Below are 10,725 nucleotides of genomic sequence, written 5' to 3' on the forward strand. Positions count from 1 at the left end.
GAGGCAGAATGTCTGCTCATTGAAAATGGAGATTCTGAAATCTGCCTGGAGACCAGACAGATCAAGGAACTCCTCACCTGTCCCTCAGCCCTGGGCACATGCCTGACTCAGGTGTGGTCAACTGACGTGACAGACAGGCCAGGTGGTCCCGGCAGCCAGGAAAGGTGAGAAGTGCTGAGTACAGAAGGTGAGACACAAGAGCTGCTTCTTGGGGTGTGTGCGGGTCGGGGAGTGAGGGCTGAGAGGGTACCCAAGTGAGGGAAAGACTGCCTCCAGGAGACCTGGATGCCTTCTGACCACTGACACTGTCTCAGGAAGCCAAGACAGGATAGAGAGCATGGAGGCAAGGGTGTGACCTTGAATGAGTCATTTATCCTCAGGGAGCTCATGAGGGTAAGTGCAAGTGTGCTCACGTGTAAGGCAGGTGGCCAGAAGAGGGAGGGGACAGTGGGGGCAGCCTCCTTGAGCTCATCAGCTTCCAGGGTGATAGCAGGAGCAGCCTAGATAAAGAGCCATCAAGTGGCACAGCTGGAATGGTCATTAGAGAGCATTCTAGAAGGGGTTTTCAAATTGCAGGTCATGACCCACTGGGGTAGTGAAATCGATTAATGAGCTGTGACCAGCGTTGAAACTAACAAACATAGGAAACAGAATAAAATAGGAAAATAGTAGGGGGCATCCTGTAGAGTAAGAATAACCTTTGTTTTGTAAGGAAAAAAAAAACATATTTACATATAAAATGGGTTATAAAAAATACAGTTCTTGCTGTGAGTTATGGTGAAATAAAGTTGAAAAGCATCTGTCTGGTCTAAATTTTTAACTTGGAAATCAAGATCCAGAGAGGTTCCACGCTGAGTTCATATAGAATGTACCCATAAAAGGAGTGGGTAGTTGGGCCAGGGACAGGATTTTCCCTTCTCCCTCCAGGGATGAGGCCTTTTGGGAGCACTCATATGGGAACTCTCTTGCTCATAGAAGGTGTTGGTGGGTCTCCTAATGGGAAGCTTCAGATACAGATGGAGGCATCTCATGTACCAGATTAACCTACAGATACAGAAAGTGAACCCACCCTGGTCCTGACCCCATCACAATATTCATGACCAACCTTCAGGACTCTGTGGAGTCAGACTCACATAGACCTGGACTCACATTCTATATTATCTCTTACTGATTGGATAAGCCATGGTTCCTCAGCCTCAGTTTCTCCAATGGCATCTGACGACTCCATGAAGATTTTGTTTTAAAGAACTTAGTGAATCCAAGCCCTTTGGCATAGGCTGACAATCTTAGGTTTTTTGGGAGGCTGAGGCAGGAGGATCACAAGCTGAAGATCTGCCTGGTCTACAGAATGACTTCAAGGTCAGAACAACCAACCAAGTGAGAACCTGTCTCAAAACAATAGTAAAAAGAGAGCTGGAGATGTAATCCACTGGTATAGCTTTTGCCTAGTGTATGTGGGGCTCTGGGCTTGATCTCAAGAATTGAGAATAATGTTTTCAATAATTGTTTGTGTTGCTTTTCTCTTTTTGCCCCTCCAGCACTTCTTGGCTCACAAGGCATTGGGACACTGAGCAGCCACCTCAGCAGCAGAGCTGGTTCCTACACCAACAGGTGAGTGAAGTAAATGTATTCACTATTTACATTATGTAGGCAAAGAGGCCAGAGTCCCCCCCACACACACACCCAGACAAGAATGACATAGATATGACTTAGAAGCCATAGGTTCTTAGAAGCCATAGGTTCTTAGAAGCCATAGGTTCTTCCAGAAACTTCCAGGACCTCTTGTCATAAGCAAGGGATATCCTTGGGTCACCCCCTAAAGAGCTTTGAGTTGGGTAGCAGCAGAGGTTTAGTTTACTGTGGTATGTGCTCTTCCCCACCCTACCCCCAACCCAGCTTGTATTAAAATCACTGACCAGGAGAATCCACTTCTCTCCTTGTCTCCTGGACCCTAGATGGATCTGGCCAGGAGGCCCATTAATGAGAACCATGATCTAAGCCTGGAAAGGCTTTAATGCTCTAGAGGAAAATATTGTTTTTTCCACATTTTAAAAAAGTGTTTCTATTATCTCCCTCAAGATAAATTTCAGCTATTTACTCACAGCTTCCTCTATGAAAGAAGCATATGCATTCCCCCGGGGCGTCTTTCTTGCCTGATAACCTCATAACCAGATTGTAGACAAGTATATATCAAGATGCTTGTTACGGCACCTCCTCTCTCAGGTGTGGGGGTAGATGGATGAGGACGTGTTTCAGGTACTCAGGATGTAAGTAAGCATCTTAGGTCCCCGCTTCGAGGACAGGCTTCTCCTTCATGAATGACTTCCCTGCCTGCTCACACAGTACCATTTGTTAGGAAGTATTGTGAATTACACCCTGCCCTTTTAGAATTAGGGCATCTGGATTCTCTTCTTTGAACCTATGTGGGGAAGATTGCAAGACACAGCTTGACAGGACCATACCTGTCTCATCCTGATTTTGTATGGTTCATCCTGTTGCCCTTTGAGATGTCTCCGCCTCCTCCTCCTCCTCCTCCTCCTCCTCCTCCTCCTCCTCCTCCTCCTCTTCCTCCTCCTCCTCTTCCTCCTCTTCCTCCTCTCCTTCCTCCTTTTAAACATAGCACCTCATTGGCAGTCTAAAGGCAAGATGGGTCACCAGCAGCTGTACTGGAGTCAACCCTTGCATGTTTGGCGAGGGTCCTCTCTCTTGCCATGACTGTTCAACATGCTAGGGTTTGATCTAGGAATATGAGCTGAACATGTGCAGGCAGTGTTCTGTCAGTACTCAAAGGACATGGGCTTCATTAAACTAAGCCACCTTTCTTGAGTAGATTATTGAAGATCGAGAGATCATGCTAGCGTCTACATACAAAGAAAAAAAAATCCACTGAAACTTTAAGACCTTGAAAAACAAGACAAAACAAAAAGCCCCAAACCCAAACAAACAAACATTCTCAAGAATCCTCTGTGTAGTGCAGATGACCTTGAACTTCTGAACTGTCTTCCTGGGTGCTGGGATTATAGACACACACCACTCACTACATGCAGTTTATGTACAGTGCTATGGACTGAACTCAGGGCTTAGTGCAATGCACTCAACCATGTAAACCATACCTCCAGTCCCCTGAGTATGTTTGCATGCATATACCCTATTTTCGGGCTGGAAATGTGGAGCTGATAGCCATATTCTTTTCTCCTGTAAACTCACCCCCCAACCTCATTTGCCTAGAAGAGCTCTTCTCTAAAGACTCTCTGCTCTTCCCGGGAAGCCCTCAGCCTGCCCAGGGCTACAGGCTTGCAGACAGAACACCTTTTGGACCCATGGTATGACTCAACACACAGAAGTACTCAATACACAAGTCTAATGACCCAATTCCACCCCCAGAACCCAAGTGAAAGCTGTATGTGGTAGTCTACATCTACAATCCCAGGATGCCTGTAGAGACAGGACAGGAGACAGGAGAGTTGCTTGGAAGCTCATGGGCCAGCTCGGCTGGAGTTTGGGGCACTGGCCTCTAATCCCTGGCGTTTGAGAGGCTAAGGAAGGAGGAGTGCAAATTCCAGGCTAGCTTGGCATAAGAAGTAGGTGCACAGCCAGGATGGGTGAGACCCTGCCTCAGAATTAGAAAGGGGGGGATGGGGCGGGGGCAGCTGGGAATGCAGCTCAGTGATAGAGGGCTTGCTTGGTAGGTACCAGGCTCTAGTTTCGATCCTCAGTATTGGAAAAAAAAAAAGGTAAAAGGAATGCTATAGTGAAATTAGGTACAGTGATGCACACCTGTAATCTCATCCATCAGATGAGGCAAGAGGATTATGATGGGTGGCCTGCATGCCTGTTCTCTTAGCTACCCTTCCCAGGTCCAGATGACCACTTCTCTACTTTCTACCAATTTGTTAATTCTGAGCATTTCATTTAAATGGCTCTCTGTGAGTGGTTTCTTTCACTTAGTATGTTTTTGAGTTTCATTCATGCCACAGCATGTATTAGTATTTGTTCTGTATTATTATTTATTGACATTTTATCTATCTACCAATGGTGCACAGTACCAGTGCTGGGGCTACATGTTTTCTGTATGTGCTGCAAGTATCTGAAAACGATGAAGCATCTTAAGTGATAACAAAGATAATGTTACCTAGAAAAATGTAAACTCTAGGGGAGAAGGAAGATGTCAAGCATGGCTCAACCCAAGAGCACAACACTACTGAGTGGCAGTTTCTTTCCATCTCTTCACCCTCATGCACAACACACTGCTATGAATATTCATGTACAGACATTGTGTGGACACACATTTTACTTTTTCATGGGTAAATACCTAGGAATGGGATTGTTGGGTCATATATTCATATTTTCTGTACTTGCATTTATTGTATACTCTATATTAAACATTTTAAAACAAAGCATGAAGCTATTTTCCAAAGAGGAAAGTGACTGCAGTATTTTGATTGCCCCCTCCCCCCAAGGTATGGACTTTTCCATTTTCTCATATCCTCAACAGCATTTCTTATTCCATGTCATTTCTCCCCCTCCTGTGTTGGGCCTTGAGCACGAGACTTTTCACATGGTAGACAAGTGCTCTGCCACTGAGTTGTACCCCAGCCTATCCCAGTTTGATGGAAAGAAACTGGAGTAGGTGTAGATTTTAGGTGGGAATCAAATTTGTGCAGCCACTCTGGGAAGTAGCTTGGCACTGTGCTAAAATGTTAATCGTGCAACACATAAGGTATGCAAATTTAGAAAGTGTGCTGTACAACCCAGCAATGCATTCCTGAGGCTTCTCTGGGTTCTGAGGGTTTCCATATAAACCAGATGTCTTGTTTCTGTTCCCTTTGTCAATCACACACAGAGAACAATTCTGGATTCATTCATGTTGTCTGTCACCTGACCCATTATAGGTTTCCAGGAAACAGGAGTCAGTCCTTTTTAGTGTAAGCCTCCAAGGAGGACATAGAGTATCCTCAGCAGTAGGCTTGTTGCCAGAGAAGGTGGGGCTTTATCTGAGAGACAAGGAAGAGCAACTCACGTGTATGTGGATAGGGCTCAGACATTATCCAAGGTCCCTCTTTTCCAACTCAAACTGGGTATCTCTTCCCTTTATTTTGAGCTCTGTGCTTTGAGTGTTGTTAACAGTACTTGTGGTGGGATTCATTCACCACATATCATATGCCAGCTGTTTCTTCAATGTCTATTAGCACCTTACATTCTGGGAAGTGATAGGGAAGGTCAACACATTTTGTGGAGACACAACTGTGGTCAGTAAGCCAAACTTAATCTTAGCACATCCTTTAGCCTGTGGATCTCTTTGGTCCAGGCCAAGGACTGTTGAATAAAGTGGGTTTTCTTTGGGGCTACTTGACCAGTGTCCAGATGCATCTGTTCCAAACAACTAGGCCTGGCCTTACTCAACACAGTGCTTCTTCACTAGTCCTCAGCAGGCTGTACTTTGGGGCAACTGAAAGCATCAGATGAGGGTGTGGCTGCACCCCCAAATCTTCTTGCTTGCAGCTATATTTTAATCAATGGAGTGAGACATCTTTGTGCTCACTTAACAGGTGCACTTGAGAAATGCCTAGGGGATCAGGTATCTCCTGGACACTCATCTGTCTTCTGCTGAGTTCTTCACTTCCTGCCTCCACTTGCAGGAAATTGAGCTTGAAGAAGAGAAGGAGGCTTTGCCAATTCTGCAAGCCTTTATTAATTGCCACACCTCTGGAGGGGTGTATATTGCAGACCATAAGCTACAAAGGGCTTCTCTTTGCAAATCCATATTTTCGTCTCAAGCTGTCTTCAGGTGGGGGCCCTTGGAAGCCTCGCTGAGAGCTTTAGAAAGTAGCCTGTGTCATCTGACATCTTGAGCTTTTTCTAACAACTGGTGGCATGTGGCAACTTTGGAATCCATGGTATGTATGAGTTTTGAGTCGGGGAAAGCCATCCTTTAACTAGTTGCATTGCTATCTCAAATAAAGAATAGCATCCTCCTGGCCCAAGATGGTGCTGCCTTGTGACCTCCTCAGCCCTGTTAATGGTACACAGTACCACTTGCTGGGGCACATTCTTTCTGTATATACATCAAGCGCTGAAACCTCTTAAATGATAACAAAGGTACAAATAGGATGTCTGAAGAAGGAGGACTTCAAGCATGGCTCAGCCCAAGAGCTTCGTATGATTGTGAAGACCTTCTGTGTTAGTCACTTCTCTCCTGCTGGGACAAACTACTTGACAAAAGCTACCTAAAGAGGGAGGGGCTTGTTCTGGCTCACAGATCAAGGGGCCATCACAGTAGGGAGGACACAGCCAGCCGCAGGAGTGGAGGGTGCTGGTCCCTTTATATCCACAGTCAGGAAGGGGGTGATGATGGTGCTCAGATTGCCTTCTCTTGATTGATTCAGTCAAGGACCCTGGCCTGTGGGATGTTGCTGCTCCCAGACAGGGTGTATCTTCTCAATGAACTTAATAGGAACTCCTTCACAGATTCCTAGAATCTGCTGCCTAAGTGAGTCTAGAGCCTGTCAAACTGATAATCAGTTCTAACTGTCACAAGCTTCCCATTCTGCAGATCTACTGGCTATGGTATTGGCTTCCTTAGATAGTTGTAACTATCTGAGGCTGCTGTACGCCTGTGGCCAGAGAGCTTTAGAATCTGCTGATACCTCAATCTTATTGCTAGAGACTCTGAATACAGAGTGAAAACTGAGAGCCAAGACTAACCTGAGTCTGAGCTTGTGGAACAGGCTTGTAATCTTAACTACTCTTGAGGTGGAGGCAGGAGAATTCTAAGTTCAGGGCCTTCCAGTGCTACGGTGCTATAGGATGAGCCCAAGATGGAGCTTAGAAACTTAAGGAGACCTTATCTCAAAATAAAAATACAGAGAGATTATGGATGTAGCAGAGCTTGCCTAGTGTACGGAAAGCCCAAGTATTGAGAAAACAAAACACAACCAACCACCACCACCACCACTGCCCAGTCAACAACCACAAACCCACCTGGGAAGTAGAAGAACCATACTTCCAAAGCAGTGTTTGGTGAAAGGTAAAGTCAAACTGGACTTAATGCATCTCATCTATTCTAAGACACCATTGGTTAGAATGCACCATTTTTTTAATATACACTAAGATGGGAAAAATGATATCTGCTAAATTATAACCCTCCGTCCATTGTTATCTTTGTTCTGATCCCATATTTCTGAGATGAAATGTGAAAAAGTATGTTTCTAACTCCATGAAATGAAGTTTACATCTAAAGAACTGTCCCTTAAAGTAGTCCCTGTGGAAGAGTAATTTGATACAGATTCCTTTGAAGTGGCTTCATTTCTAACCTGTGGAATGTTTCTTTTGCCTTCAAAATCCATTTTCTATTTATACAAGAAAATCACAGCATACTGGAGCTAGAGGAGACATTAGTAACCATCCAGACAGCCCCCCAGATCGATTTAATTACAGTTACACCTTGTTGCAGACTAAAAATGGTGTTTCCCAGCCTTAATTGCTCACTCTATTCACCACTCTTGGCTCTGGATAGCTTTGGGTTGCTTCCAACCATCAAATCCACCCTCCCTGGCTGAAGATCTGCCACCAACAAGGCTAAAGTCGTAACAGGTGCTTCCAACAGCTTCCCAAAGGGGGTGCTGAGCAATGAGGTGGGTATTGCAACCATGTGGAATAAGCCTCAGTTTGAAGAGATGTTGTGTCATGAGTAGTCATTTGGCCAAGCCTTGTTCCACAGAGTGGAGCTCCTGGGAATTGGACTCCAGGGCAAACAGGCTCCAGTGAATCACATATGATGGCCTTTACTAAAAATGAAATGTGTGTGTGTGTGTGGTGGGGGAGGTTCACATATAGTGCAATCTAATGTACACAACACAGCCTACAGCCCTGTTGGAGAGAACATGCATGGGTCCTCGCCATGGTTTGCAGAGACAAGCTAAACCGTAGAGAGCACATGGCTGTGCCAGGGTCATGGTAAGTGGAAACTGGGCCCAGGGTAGCATAGAGGTACTTGCCTCCTGGGTCTTTGGCTACCTCCTCTCTCTTTACCTCATTCTCTAACATTTACGTAGCTCAGGACTTAAGGAGATGCTTGGGGAGAAATCAGTCAGCTCTCCAAGGAAGGGGGTCAGCCTTTTGGACTTAGAGCATGCTCAGTCTACAGTTGTGCTTGGGCACAACTCTGGCTCCAGTGGGGAGCACATATCAGGATCAAAGGGCAATAAACTCCTGCCGTGGGGGCTCTAAGCAGATTATTTTCCATCTGTAATATGAGGGAGACAAGGAACTTGGTGATAACTGCTTATGTAGGAGTGAGGGTGGGGATGGAGGTGAGGAGGAGATAGTTGAGTCACTAATTTATGCAAAAACTGGGGAGCTGGGGACACTTTTAAGAATTGTTTTTGCCTTTGGTTCACAATTCATGTGCTTCTGTTCGTCTGGCCTTTCGTCCCCATGCTTTTTCCAATCCTGGGCTCAACAATTCATGCTCCCACAGTCCTTCCTCCTTCTCAACAACTGGACACATGGAGCTCCACTTGGGGAGGAGATGGGAATGGAGGGGAGGGGATGAGGGGAAGGTGGGGGTGGGGCCGGGAGGGGAGAGGACAGGGGAACCCATGGCTGATATGTAAAATTAAAACACAAATATAATAAAAAAAAGGGGGAAAAGAATTGTTTTTGCTAGCACACAAGGTATTTGTAGCACAAATCCTAATTGATCTTAATAAAAGCCCAGAGTCAGATATCCAGGGTGAAAAATGAAAGATCAGAGAAGCAGAGCAGCAGCCACTAGTTCTTACCTCTATGAAATCCTCAGCTGAAAGGAACCTGAGCTCCTGTCTCCTCCCACCTTATATTCCTCTCTCTGCCCAGCCATATCACTTCCTGTCTCCACCTCCCTAGTGCTGATATTAAAGGTATGTGTGCCTCTGCCTGGCCTCTATGACTAACTAGTAGCTGGCTTTGCTCTCAAATCTTCAGGCAAGCTTTATTTGTTAGAGGAAATATCACCATATTTTCCCCTTTTTGTCTAAAATAAAAAAGGTTATAACTAATATAAAAATGGTATACAATATGTCCAATAACTATATACAATATTTACAGGCAATAATGACATCAACTAGTGCTGAATTCCAGTACTATGTAAGAGCAGTGTAAGATGCTCTTACACCGAGCCATATCTCCTGTCCTTAAACTTTCCATAACAGTGGAGAAAGGCAAGGCAAGAGAACAGATGATTGACAGGGACTTGACCCTGCTCTCTTTTCCCTCCCACCTCTGTCTTGCACCAGGATGGTGAGACTCAAGCTGGCACACCTTCTCTCACTGGACTCACCTCCGTTCCTCTACCTTCCATCATACCCTTCTTTAATTCTGTAAAGACACAACTTCATGTGTGTAGTGTTGCTGTTGCTGCTATTTGGGGGAGCCAGATTGTGAATAACATTGGTCTAGGATGATGGTTCTCAAAGTTCCATCCTCTGGTCATCATCAGCATTGTCTGGGGACTTGTTAAAAATGGACCTATTGAGTTAGACATTTTAAAGGCAGGATCTGTAGTCTGTTTTCACAGCCCTCTTGATTGTTTTGATGGAAGCTTTGGAGTGGCTATGAAACCCCAGAGCTGTTTTTTTTTTTTTTTTAATTTATTTTTTTTATGTAGGATAGCTGCACTTGCTATATACAACTTAAAAAATCTTGCAAGTGACTTTTGTGCACCATGGAGGTTGAAACAGAGCTGGGCAGACAGCTTCAGGTTTTACAACAATTTCAGAGACCGAAGGTTGCTTACTGGGGGTCTGAAAGTTGGTGCAGGCCTTCCTTGGGCTTCTGCTCCCTCCTTGAGGCTGCTAGTGTTTGGAGCGTGTGTGGGGTTCTAAAGCTCCTAGAACACCCAGAGTCTCTTGTTCTAGCCTCTGCCTGAGCCTGGCCTTACTATATCAGTATAGGGGTTAAACTCCCAGATTGTCTTTTTCAGCTCTGTCTTTCTGTCTATGGGGAATGCTCTTAAGAAGGAGATAATACCTGTGGGATGTTACTCCCCTCCTGAGCTGAAGGGTCATCCCCAAGTTGTAGAAAACTGGTGTCTTTATTTAAGTCAACCTGGAGGACCGTTGGCATTTTTCCTGAGGCTGGGAGATCGCTCTACTGGAATGTAGCTTGCACTTGCCTTCAGGAGGGTTCAGGTCTCTCCCTGTGGCTCCATCCTTGTCCAGTGTCACTGTCCTAGCAGAATTTGTGTGGAAACAGTAGAATAAGGAAATGGTACAGATGTACCTAGAAGAAGCCTCCATCACCTGAAGTGAACCCCCCAAAACCAAGTTGTGTTTGTTCAAATGGAAATAAGTTAGAACATTGTTGGGTAATTTTTTCCCCAGTGACAGATAATTAGGAGTCTTAATTAACTTGAACTTAGTCTAGAAGTAAAATAGTTTCCCTGAGGTTGTCCAGGGAGTAGGGATGGTGGCGTGTGGTATGGGAAATGACAAGGAGAAGTCAAAATGGAACTCAACATTTGCATGGGTCACAGTGGCAAATGAGCCAGTTACATGTGGCCTATCAGGTTGGTTCTGGGTCTAGACTAAACCCATATGCATATGTCTGCTGAAGGCCCAGGGACTGAAAGGAGGGCGTAGCTCCTAGGTCCATCCACCTGCCCTGTAGTAATATTTGGTACTTGTGCCATGAAAGCAGCTGGTTTCCTGGCACCTGCTGCCTGGCAGATGGGCCCTGACCTTTGTA

The 10,725-nt window shown here is 45.3% G+C and overlaps 1 pseudogene; it reads left to right on the forward strand.

Moving 5' to 3' along the window:
* The first annotated feature begins 2,646 nt into the window (after positions 1 to 2,646).
* On the forward strand, positions 2,647 to 2,826 carry LOC118587578 (annotated as a pseudogene).
* The last annotated feature ends 7,899 nt before the right edge of the window (positions 2,827 to 10,725 follow it).

Source organism: Onychomys torridus, chromosome 7 (genome assembly GCF_903995425.1).
Source record: "Onychomys torridus chromosome 7, mOncTor1.1, whole genome shotgun sequence".
Taxonomy (NCBI): domain Eukaryota; kingdom Metazoa; phylum Chordata; class Mammalia; order Rodentia; family Cricetidae; genus Onychomys; species Onychomys torridus.